We start from the raw sequence: 12,899 nt of genomic DNA, 5'->3' as shown, positions 1-12,899 counted from the left end.
GGAAGCTTGGCAAGAGGTAGGACTTGAAGCACTTTCTCAAGTGGTGGAAGCCTCTAGAAGAGAATGGACAGGAGTGGAACGTGCTCTATCAAGACCATTGGAAACTCCTCCACATATGTTACCATCCAATCCTTCATTTGAGTAGGTAAAATTCATTATTCTTAGTTTTATTACCCCACTTGAATTTGGTTTGCTTGAGACGGATGGTCAACTTAGGGAGCTTTGTGGAATTAAGCGTAAGAGGAGGATGTTTAGTGGTTGGCAGTGTAAATCTAGACTCATTATGGTTTAAGCTTCAAGGAGTGGATGCAAAGGTTGGTGTAGTACTCAATTGAATGGGTCTAGGAGGGTAGTTTAGTATCCTCATGAGAATTCGGCTTTTCTGCCACCCAGAGAGAATCAACGTGATCAAATTGAAGACGGGTGTGAAAATAAAGTGTGGGATCCTAGATCACACAAAGATAATCAAGGTTGGGAGCCCATGGTTTGTGAAAAACTCCATCAAAGCCTGGAGTCATTAACTTTGAATGATGAAGCACAATAGAAGTCCAAGCATTAGTGGATGTTCAAGGATGGATTCAAGCACAAGCCACCTTGATGGATAGCTCCCTATAAGTCCAACTTAAGGACAATAAACAAAAGTGCTAGGTGGGAGACACCCCACCATGGTAACATCTTTCCCTTTTTCCCTTTTTGTAAATATTGGTAAAATAGGTTTAATTTCATATTTTGTTTAGTTTGTTGAGTTTATTTGGTAGTTCAGTATGTTAAATAAGGTTTTATGGTGTTTTGGTAGCTGTTTGGAGGTTTGGAATGCTTGGTTTGGTGCAAAAACATGGAAAAAATTTGGAAAATAGAGCACCAAGCCACGCGTACGCGTCACTCACGCGTATGCGTGACCCCCAGCATTTCGACCATCCACGCGTACACATCGCCCACGCATACGCGTGGATCCAACATTTTCAACTTCCATACATTTTCCCGAGAGTTGTGCCTACTTCATGCCAACTTTGTGCCTGAGGCACAACTCTACCCACACGTACGCGTCACCGCCCCAAATAACTCATCATGTGTACGCGTCGCTACCATTTCATCAATCCACGCTTACGCGTGACATACGCGCATGCGTGGATTGCCCTGTTTCACCCACCTTCTTTTCTTCTCCTCTTTCCATTTCTTTCCTTCTTCTCTTCTCTTTCCATCCTTCAATCATCATCCAGCACTACCAAACACCATCCATAACCATTTTTTTTAGTTAGTTAGTTAATTATTTAGTTAGTTTAATTTTTCATTTAATTTTTTATTTTTCATTATAAGTGTTGGATTACTAACTTTGTTGCTAATTCTTGCTGCTTATTATTAACTTAATGTTATTTTAGCATAATTATTTTTAATTTTCATTGTTGGACTTCCTTGTTGAGGTTATGTTTATTTACTTGGTTTTGAACCATTCCATGCTCAATGTTTTTGTGAATACCAAGTACATGTTACATTGCCTTCAAGCTTCTAAATCTTTTGAATTGTATGCTTTGGCCACCATGCATTCATCATCCATTGTTAGGCAAATGTGTATTATCATTGCATTTTTTTAGGTGATGCCTGTTTATGATTTACCCTTATTCACATCACTTATTTCATGCATTGAGATTGTAGAATTGTGAAATTGGATTGAAAGCTTACCTAGTGACATATTTTTGAGCTTTGTAAAGCTTTGTGAACCATGCTTGCTATATGATTAATTTCCACTTTTATCCTCTCTTTCCTAAGTTCCATAGCATCCGTGTGGTTCACCTCTATGTCACTTAGGTGTTGCAAAAACTTCAATATGTGTCATTGATTGTTGTGTAAGTTTCATATACCATTTTGTTCACTAAGTTTACTTATACATCGATCAATGTCCATTCATTATCCAATTTACAATTGCTTGGTTAATTGCTTGGATGCTTTCATGCTTCTTCATTACTTGTTTGCTTATCTTAACTTACAAGTCTTTTGAAGTATCTCAAGTACACTAGAATGAGTGAAGCGTATACTTTTTTTTGTATAATTGTGACACGGCTTTTAAATATTAGCGTGTGAGTCCTAAACCGCATGCAATTTAGGACCCACACACCTGCCTTTCATTAATGTTACACTAATTCACTCACTCCGCTCTAGTGATTTACCTCATTCCAACAATGTATGCTTCCTTGCTTTTACGATTACGCCTCTTACTATCCTCTTTTCTATTTTTCATGGAGTCATCATAAGCAAATGGAAGCGGAAGAAGAACATGCAGCACCGGTTGATCCACCAGCTGAAAGTGGCAACTAGGAAAGTCGTCGTACCCCCTTGCTCATCTTTGAGTGCACCGAGGACGGTGCAAACTTTTAAGTGTGGGGAGGTCGTCCGAGCACTCGGCATTTTTGGGTGACAAGTTTCTAATCCCAACACTTTTGCATCTCAATTTTAGATTTCTTAGGATTTTTAGTTACATTCTCTTATTTTGCATATATATACAATAAGCTTAGTCAAAATAATAAAACTTTTTTCAAGAATTTTATCTATAGGGCACCCCAATTAATTAAAAAAAATTTTAGAACTTGCTTGAATTATACATATATTGTGGATCATTTTTTTGAGCTAAGAACACAAGCATGTGAGATTTGAGCCTAATTGTGTGGTTACATCATATAACCACTGATAAACCACTATTTTATGGTTTATCTTGTGCTCATTTGAGTAGTTTTCATCAAGTCTTTACCCATTTATTCATATGATTTGCAAGATTTTATAATTTCTTCCTAGTTTTGTTCTATGGTTGAAAACTTGCTTCCTAGGAAACTTTAATTTGTGTATTTTAATTCTCATTTATACCATTCGATGTCGTGATCCGTGTGTTAAGTGTTTCAGGCCTTACAGGGCAGGAATGGCTTAAAGAATAGAGAGGAAGCTTGCAAAAATAGAAGGAACACAAGAAACTAAGGAGATAACCAGCGAGCATCGACGCGCACGCATGCGCGCGATATGAAGAAATTTGCAGCGACGCGTGTGCGTGCCTGACGCGGACGCGTGAATTGGAGTTTTGCAAGACGACGCGTGCGCGTGCCTGATGCGTACGCGTGACAAGGAAATTCGCCGAATGACGCGCACGCGTGACTGACGCGTACGCGTGACATACCCAATCTGCAGAAATAACAGAAAATACTGGAGGCGATTTCGGGCCGAGTTTTGACCCAGTTTTCGGCCCAAAAATACAGACTAGAACCAGGGAACGTACAGAGACTCAAGACACATTCTCATTAGCATAGTTTTTAGGTTTTTAGATCTAAATATAGAGAGAATTTTCTCTTCCTCTAGGTTTTCTTTACATTCATATTTCATTAGTTTTATGCTTTTGCTTTGGGATATTGAAGAGTCATCACCTCTGTTGAAGATACTATTCTAGTTTGTTTCCTTACTTCCTATTTATTTATTCCATATTCTTAGTTCTTATTTAGAGTGGTAATTAGATTATTTTAGATTTATTAATGCAAAGAGTACTTTTCCTTTAATTAATTTTCAATCCCTATTTTATTTAATTTATCATGTCTTCTTCTTATATTTCTATGAGCGTTATATTCATGTCAATGGAGTAGATTCCCTACTTGACATTGGGGTTGATTAAGAAGAGACACTTGAGTTGGAATGCTCAAGTGATTAGTTAAATTAGAAGTTGTTGGCTAATTCTGTATTTACTAATGCTAGACCTTCCCAAGGAAGAGGACTAGGATTTGCGAATAAGAGTTAGCTCAATCACTTGACTTTCCTTTATTTAGTAAGGGTTAACTAAGTGAAAATAACAACCTCTTTATACTACACTTGAGAGAATTCCAACAATGATAGAACTTCCAATTAATCATTCCCCCAGTCAAGGCCTTTTTAATTAGAATATATAATTTTCTTTTAATTTATAATTATTTATTTTCTGTCATTCACTCTAAAAATCTCTCAGAAAAAATTCCTGATTAATAAATTAGCATCCTTTTTAGCAACTCGTTGGGAGACGACCTGGGACTCATACTCCCAGTATTTTTATTCTAAACTTTTGTGACAATCTTTCTAAATTGATGAGGCGGATTTCAGCTGGTTAAGAGTTATACTCGCAACGCTGTTTTCACATTCACTTCTTAATTGGCCGACTCCCATCTTACTCCATCAATTTTTGGCACCGTTGCCGGGGAGTTGCAATTGTGTGCTAAATTATTAATTAGTGTACATTTTTTATTTTTATCTTTATTTTTTATTTTTATTTTATTACCATGAGCTATATGTTTTTTTCATTGAATGACGCATTCACTGCCTGATCTGAGCTTAGCCGCATTTGATCCTGAAATTGAAAGAACTATTTCACGTATTAGGCGAGCTCGACGTCGGTTAGCCTCTGAGGGTGGTGAAGTGATTGTAATCGATTCACCAGTCTCATCTGAGGGCAAATCTGAACCACCATCTGAGAGCGAAACAAGCTCCTTTACTACTGATTCAGTTGATTCACGTGCAGATAGAATGGCAGCACCTAGGAGGATTACTCTCCAGGAAGCTGGAGCCCCGGATTTTACATTGCAGCCGTATCAAGTGCGTCATCCAAATCTGGCTGAAGATTTTGAACTGAAAACTGCACTAATCAACTTGATGCCCAAGTTTCATGGCTTACCTACTCAGGAGCCTATCAAGAACCTTAGGGATTTCCAGACAGCCTGTTCTATTGTTAGGTGTCATGGTGCAAATGAAACTTCTATTCTGTTAACCGCCTTCCCATTTTTTCTTGAGGGAAAGGCGAGGGAGTGGTACTACTCCCAACCTGAAGCAACTGTTACCAACTGGGATACACTCAGGAGAGAATTCTTGGAAAAATACTTTCCAGCTAAAGTTACAGATAGATTATGAAAAGAGATCTCCTGCATTGTTCAAGGTGAATCAGAAACTCTCTATGAGTACTGGGAGCATTTTAAGAACCTTTTGGACACATGCCCCCATCACATGATTGACAAGCTAGTGTTGATCAGCTATTTCACTCAAGGTATGAAGCCTAGGGATAAGACTACATTAGATGGTGCTAGTAATGATTCTCTGAAAAAGTATAAGACCGCAGATGAAGCATGGCAACTGATTAGTGATTTAGCTGAGTCCACCAGGAATCACAGGCACAGGAACAGCCACTCAAAGGCTGTTGCAGAAGTTTTCTCTAGCACTGAGACTTCTGCTCTTACACAGAGTATATGTGAAATGACCAACCTACTGAAGCAGATGCAGTTGAATCAACAACAACAACAGCCTCCCTCGCCACAACAAAGCCAACAATTAGTCCCCCAAAAAGTATGCAGAATCTGTGCTGATTATAGTCATTATACTGATGGATGTCCGCAACTCCAACAAGAAGACAACATTGTGGCAGCTACTCATAACATCTATGACCGCCCGAGTCAAGGATACAATCAACAAGGCGGCAACTACAACCAAGGTGGGAACTATAACCAAGGTGCCAGGACAACTCCAACCAGAGTTGGAGAGATAATTCCAACCATGGCTGGAGGAACAACTATAACAGAGGAGGCAGAGACAACAATAGAAATCAAAGGTGGAATAACAACAACAGACAGTAGAATTAGAACCAGCCTTACAGAGCTCCTCACCTAAGGCAGTCACAAGGACCCCAGCACAACCAATAACAGGTCCCTCAGATCACTTATCCTACTTCCTCATCAAATGACGAGATGCTTCATTCTCTTGCACAAGGACAACAAGATATGCAGACTACACTGAACTCTACTTTAAATGGTCTGAATGCCACTTTACAAGCTCTCGTCTCCCGGATAGATTCATTACCTGCTTCCACCAACCAGCCTTTAAGCTCGAGTAGAATTCTTTCTCAACCCTTATCTAATCCCAAAGGTGGCATCAATGCCATCACTTTGAGGTCTGGAACTATACTGCCAGAGAGGAATCATGAGGAGTCAAGCCCACAAGTACACGCCCCAGTTGAGGATATGGTAGAAGTGGAAGATGCTGAAGAGGAAGAGGAAGTACAAGACAAGGTTGAAGAAGAAGTAGTTCAACCAAGGAATGGATTACCAAAGGATGCAGAAGCTGCAAGTGGCGCCATTCCTATCCCATTTCCACACCTTGCAAGGAAGTCCAGAAAGCAGATGGAACTTGATCCCAAAATGGTAGAAATTTTCAAAAAGGTTGAGGTAACTGTTTCCCTTTTTTATGTTATTCAACAAGTACCTAAATATGCAAAGTTTCTGAAGGATTTATGCATACATAAAGATAAAATTAATGAATTAAAAACTATTCCTTTAGGTAGTTTTATATCTGCTTTAATGGGAGGTATACCTGAAAAATGTAGTGATCCAGGTCCATGCATGGTTAACTGTACCATTGGGGTGTAATATTTTCTGACTGCATGTGTGATTTAGGAGCGTGTGTTAGTATAATGCCATTGCCTATATATGATGCTTTGAGGCTCCCTCCCTTAAAAAGGTCGGTAGCTCGTTTTGTGTTAGCAGATAAAAGCATTATTACAGTAGTTGGAATTGCTGAAGATGTATTAGTAAGCATTAAGGGGTTCACATTTTCCATTGACTTCTATATCCTGGAAATGCCCCCTAATGACTCAGGAAGACCATCATCAATCCTGCTTGGAAGACCATTCCTGAAGACTTCGAAGTTCAAGCTGGATGCATTCTCAGGAACTTACTCCTTTGAGATAGATGGCAGAGCAGTGAGTTTCAGTTTAAATGAAGCTATGAAGCACCCTCCGGAAGATCATTCTATCTTCCAGTACAACATCATTGATGAAATTGTAGCTGAAGTTCACCAAGAAGAAGTAGAAGAGAAGCACATGGAGCAAGGTCCAAGTGTGGGGACACCCTCTAAACATAATGAGGACCCTTTGCCATTATCACTAGCCCCGGATGATCCAGAGCCTAGCCATGGGCAGAAATTGGTATTGAAGCCCCTTCCTCCACACCTCAAGTATGCTTACCTTGAGGATAATTAGAAGTTTCTAATTATCATTGCAAGGGAACTCACTCTTTAACAGGAGAAGCAACTGCTCAGTGTGCTGAGAAAACACAAGAAAGCAATTGGATAGAGCTTGGCGGATATAGTAGGCATCAGCCCTCAAGTTTGTGAGCACAGAATATACTTAGAAGAGGAATCAAAGCCTGTCCGTCAATCCCAAAGAAGATTGAATCCCACCATCTTAGAAGTTATCAAGAAAGAAGTGACCAGGCTACTTGAAGCAGATATCATTTACCCCATCTCAGACAGTGAATAGGTCAGTCCAGTACAAGTGGTGCCCAAAAAGTCTGGAGTCACAACAGTAAAGAATGAGCATGGAGAGCTCCTGACAACTAGAGTGCAGAATTCATGGAGGGTTTGCATTGATTACAAGCATCTCAACCAAGCTACTCGCAAGGATCATTACCCCTTGCCATTTATTGATCAGATGCTCGATTGCCTGTCAGGTAAATCCCATTATTGCTTTTTAGATGGTTATACAGGCTACTTTCAAATTCATATAGCTCCTGAAGATTAGGAGAAGACTACTTTTACATGTCCCTTTGGAACGTATGTATACAAAAGGATGCCTTTTGGCTTATGTAATGCACCAGCTACTTTTCAAAGATGCATGATGAGTATCTTTTCAGATCTTATTGAAAACTGTATGGAAGTTTTCGTGGATGATTTTAGCATATATGGTGATTCATTTAACCTTTGCTTGGATAGTTTGGTTAGAGTATTAGACATGTGTGTTAGTTCAAACCTTGTATTGAATTTTGAAAAGTGTCATTTTATGGTAAAACAATGGATTGTTCTAGGACATGTTGTCTCCAATACTGGTATTTCTGTAGATCCAGCAAAGGTAGATGTCATTTCTAGTTTACCTTACCCCTCCTCCGTGAGGGAAGTCCGTTTGTTCCGTGGCCATGCAGGTTTTTACAGGAGATTCATTAAGGACTTCAGTAAGGTAGCATTACCTTTATCCAGACTGCTGCAAAAAGATATTGAATTCGAGTTCAGTGAGGATTGCATGCAAGCATTTGATAAGCTGAAGATCGCCCTGACTCAAGCTCCAATTGTGAGAGGACCAGACTGGAGCCAGACTTTTGAGATTATGTGTGATGCCTCCAACCATACAGTAGGAGCGACGCTGGCTCAGCGCGAAGGTAAAGATCCTTTCGTAATTGCTTATGCGTCTAAGACCTTAGATGCTGCTCAGTCTAATTACACTACTACTAAAAAAGAGCTTCTTGCTATTGTTTTTGCTCTGGATAAATTCCGAGCTTATTTACTTGGTACTAAGGTGGTAGTGTACTGATGCGGGCAGAAATTGGCGAATTAAAAATTGTTAATTTATATGCGTTGCAAGTATAGTTCTTAACTCGCCAGAAATCTACCTATCAATTTAAAAGGGTGTCACAGAAAATTGAAATTAAAATACTGGGAGTATGAATCCCAGGTCGTCTCCCAACGAGTTGCAGAAAAGTGTGCTATTTTATTAATCAGATATTTCCAAAAAGGTTTGAGTTGAGTGAACAGGGAATTAAATTGGAGAATTTGAATAATGTAAATAAAAGCCTTGACTGGGAGTTGATTAGTTGGAATCCCTATTATTGTTGGAATACTCTCAAGATTAATTGACAATTAAAGGTTGTCCTGTTTAGTTATCCTTTACTAGGTAAGGAAAAGTCAAACAAGTTGGAATGCTACGTCTGTTCACAAGTTGCAATCCACTTAATTAAAAGAGATTGGTGTTAGTGACTAGAAGGCAATCCAACCATAAACCCAATTACAATTTTTCTTTCAAGCCTTCCAACTTAAGGGTTCCTTTCAAACAATTTCCCATCAAGTTAGGGAACTACTCGCTCATTGTGAATGTAAAATTCATAGCATATGAAAAGGAATTAAAGAAAGACATTGTAAATAAAAATAAAAATAGTCAATTAAAAATAAAAGTGATCCTTGTATTAAATAATCCTAAAAATATTCCAATGGTAAAATTAAACAAAGTAAAGGACATGGAAGAGTAAAGCCAAGTAAAGAAAACGAACTAGAATGACGAAGTCTTGATGAGGAAATAGCTCTTCTCAATATCCCAATGCAAAAGCAAGAGAAAATTAAAATCCTAAGAACTATGAATGTGTAGAGAGAAAACCTAGGGGAGGAGTAGAAAACTAGATCTAAAACTAAAACTGTGCAGAATGAATGTTGTCGTTGGTTTCTGCATGTTCTCTGGCTCTAGTCTGTTGTTCTGGACCGAAAACTGGGTCAAAATAGGGTCCAAAATTGCCCCCAGTGAATTCTGCAGATTATGCAGATCGCGCATGTCACGCGATCGCGTCATCCATGCGGACGCGTCATTCGCGTTTTTCCCTGCCACGCGTTCGCGTCGTCCATGCCTCCGCGTCACTTGTGCTTTTCCAATCCGCGCAATCGCGTGAGCCATGCGGCCGCGTCACTGCGATTTCTCCTCTTCTGCGCGGTCGCGTGAGCCATGCGGCCGCGTTACTTCTCGCTGGTTATCTCCTCAATTTCTTGTGTTCCTTCCATTTTTGCTAGCTTCCTTTCCAATATCCAACTCATTCATGCCCTATAAAGCCTGAAACGTTTAACACACAGATCACGGCATCGAATGGAATAAAGGAGAATTAAAATGCATAATTAAAAGTCCCTAGGAAGCAATTTTCAATCATGTAATAATTTCAGGAAGGAAATATAAATGCATGCTAAATTAATGAATAAGTGGGTAAGGATCATGATAAAACCACACAATTAAACACAATATAAACCATAAAATAGTGGTTTATCATGTACTCAGACCATGCAGCTCTAAAATATTTATTAGCTAAAAAAGAGTTCAAACCAAGGTTGATATGTTGGATACTGCTGTTGCAAGAATTTGGTTTAAAAATTAAGGATAGGAGTGGTAACCAGAATTTAGTGGCAGACCACTTGAGTCGCCTTGAGCACATTAAGGATGACTCCACTCCTATAAATGATGCTTTTCCATTTGATAGCTTGAATGCAGTATCTGAAGTAGTCCTTTGGTATGCACCTGTAGCTAATTATCTAGTTAGCCATGCTTTCCCTCCCAATTTTACTAAGCATCAGAGAGACAAGCTGAAAAGCGAGTCTAAATAATATATATGGGATGATCCATACTTATGGAGGTGTGGTGCTGACCAGGTAATTAGAAGGTGTGTGCCCCAATCTGAATTTCAGTCCATTTTAGAGGCTGCCACTCTTCTGAGAGTGGAGGACATTTTGGCCCACAAAGAACAGCTAGGGAAATTTTAGACTGTGAATTCTGGTGGCCTACTCTTTTTAAAGATGCTGCTGCTTTTTGTAAATCTTGTTCCCCATGCCAAAGGTTTGGTAATATATCCAAGAGGGATGAGATGCCTCAACAGATTATGCTTTTCTGTGAAATTTTTTATGTTTGGGGCATTGACTTCATGGGTCCATTGATAAACCACTATTTCATGGTTTATCTTGTGCTCAATTGAGTGATTTTTATCAACTCTTTACCCACTTATTCATACTATTTGCATGTTTTATATTTTCCTTCCTGGTTTTGTGCTATGATTGAAAACATGCTTCTTTGATCTTATATCTTCTTATTATTAATCCTCTCTTATTACCATTAGATGCCTTGATATGTGTGTTAAGTGTTTTCAGAGATTACAGGGCAGGAATGGCTCAGAGGATGGAAAGGAAGCATGCAAAAGTGGAAGGAATACAAGAAGTTGGAGAAACTGCTAAGCTGTCCAGCCTGACCTCTTCGCACTCAAACAGCTATAACTTTAGCTACAGAGGTCCAAACGATGCGGTTTCAGTTGCGTTGGAAAGCTAACGTCCGGGGCTTCGATTTGATATATAATATATTATAGTTGCCTTGATGCTAGATGACGCGAACGCGTGATCCACGCGGATGCGTCGCATCTGCGAACTTCAATCCGCGCGGCCGCGTGGACGACGCCTCCGCGACCTGAACGTACCAGAATATGCAGGGGGCAATTTCTGGGCTGTTTCTGACCTAGTTTTCGGCCCAGAAAGCATAGATTAGAGGTTATAAAGTAGAGAAATGCATCCATTCAGAGAGAGCTCACCAATTTCTAGTCTTCATGATTTAGATTTAGTTTAGAGAGAGATTCTCTCTCTTAGGATTTAGCACTTCTTCTTATTTTGGGAGTAACTCTGGATCCAGGTTTTAATGTTCCTTTATTTCAATTTTACCTTTATTTATTTGATTCCAATATTTGAATTGATTATTATAATTTAATTTATGAATTATTCCATGTTACAGATTTCTATTTGAATTAATGATATTCAAGGTATTTTCAGTTTATGATTGTTCTCTTTGATTTAAGTTGCCATTGCTTCTCATCTAAGGACACTTTTATTATTCCAGCAATTTACTTTTTCCCCTTTTGGTCTTGGTTAAGAAATCAGTGACTCAACATTATCGAACTCAGCATAATTGATAATCGTTATCTTGCTAATTGATCTGAACTTCAATAATCCCAACTTTTTCCTAGGAAATAAATAGGATTCGAAGGTCAAACTAATTAGTCCCTTGACTTACCTTTGCTTCATAAGGTTAACTAAGTGGAATTAAGATACAACTTTCATTATTATTGAGAGGGATAACTAAGTTGGACTTCTAATTTCCCTTATCTTGCCAAAAGTTGTTTTACAGTTATTATTTATTTTTAATTGCCATTTAATTCACTCGTCATTTAAATTACTTGCTTCTCACCTTCTAAACCCTGATTACAACCTTTATAACCAATAATAAGAACATACTTCCTCGCAGTTCCTTGAGAAGACGACCCGAGGTTTGAATACTCGGTTAACAATTTTTAAGGGGTTTGTTACTTGTGACAACCAAAACGTTTGTATGAAAGGACTTTTGAAGGTTTAGAAACTATACTTGCAACGAGGATTTATCCACAAATTTCTAGACCACGCAAAAGTCCTCTCATCAAAATGGCGCCGTTGCCGGGGAACTGCTAACGTGTGCCTTATTATTGGTTATTGTAAATATTTTTCTTTTGCTTGTTTATTTATTTTTGTTTTTCCTTTTTATCTTTATTTGCTACTATGAACTCTCACCCCTCTTGCTTTGAGTTTGGTTCTAAAATTGTTAAAGGAAATAGAAGTTACAGCAGGAATGTGCATCAAGGTCAGACCAATCAAGGATGGATGGAACCAAGAGGATCTAATCAACCCTTTTGGCAGCAACACCCTCCGAGATATCCTGGACAAAGACCATTCTACCGTGCATACCCAGCTGAAAGACATGGTGGACAACCTTGTAACTACCAACAAGCCCCACCCCGTGAATATGAACCATCCTTTCAACATAACCTCGAACCACCACACTCACAAGCTTCTCTTCACCATTCGCCATCATATGATCCTTCTTTACCCCAATACCAATCCAATCGTTCCCAATCATCACCACTTTCCTTTGTATCATGTCCAAGTCCGGCAAATCACGAAGCAGAGGATTGCCTAAAAGAAACAGTAATTAAATTTCAAACAACCATTCAACAACTGGAGCAAGCACTAATTCAATGGGCCACTAGGCGCTCAAATATACAAGGATCAACTACAGCTCCATGTGGACAGCCCGATGAAGAGCGTAGCATGAAAGAAATACTAGAGACTCCAGTGGACAAGACAGAGAATGAATTCGTACTAGAACAAGTGGAAGAAGCTGTCATTGTTCAAGAAGAAGAGTTGGTTGAAGATCTAGGAGATGCTGAACTTCCTTGGGAACTTCCTTGGGAATCCAGAATTAAGGAAAACTCCGTCCAAGATGCTACAGTTGATGCTAAGGAGGATACCGTACAATCTCCAAGGCAAGT

General features: G+C 39.1%; 1 non-coding gene across 1 annotated transcript; it reads right to left on the bottom strand.

Moving 5' to 3' along the window:
* Positions 1 to 4,896: 4,896 nt before the first annotated feature.
* Positions 4,897 to 5,000, bottom strand: LOC148562563 (small nucleolar RNA R71). Its single transcript, XR_015888162.1, has one exon. It is a non-coding gene; the product is annotated as a small nucleolar RNA R71 (small nucleolar RNA).
* Positions 5,001 to 12,899: the final 7,899 nt, after the last annotated feature.

This window comes from Arachis ipaensis, chromosome B6 (genome assembly GCF_059453495.1).
Source record: "Arachis ipaensis isolate K30076 ecotype BB chromosome B6, ASM5945349v1, whole genome shotgun sequence".
Taxonomy (NCBI): Eukaryota; Viridiplantae; Streptophyta; class Magnoliopsida; order Fabales; family Fabaceae; genus Arachis; species Arachis ipaensis.
This window is presented reverse-complemented; position numbering and strand designations above follow the sequence as displayed.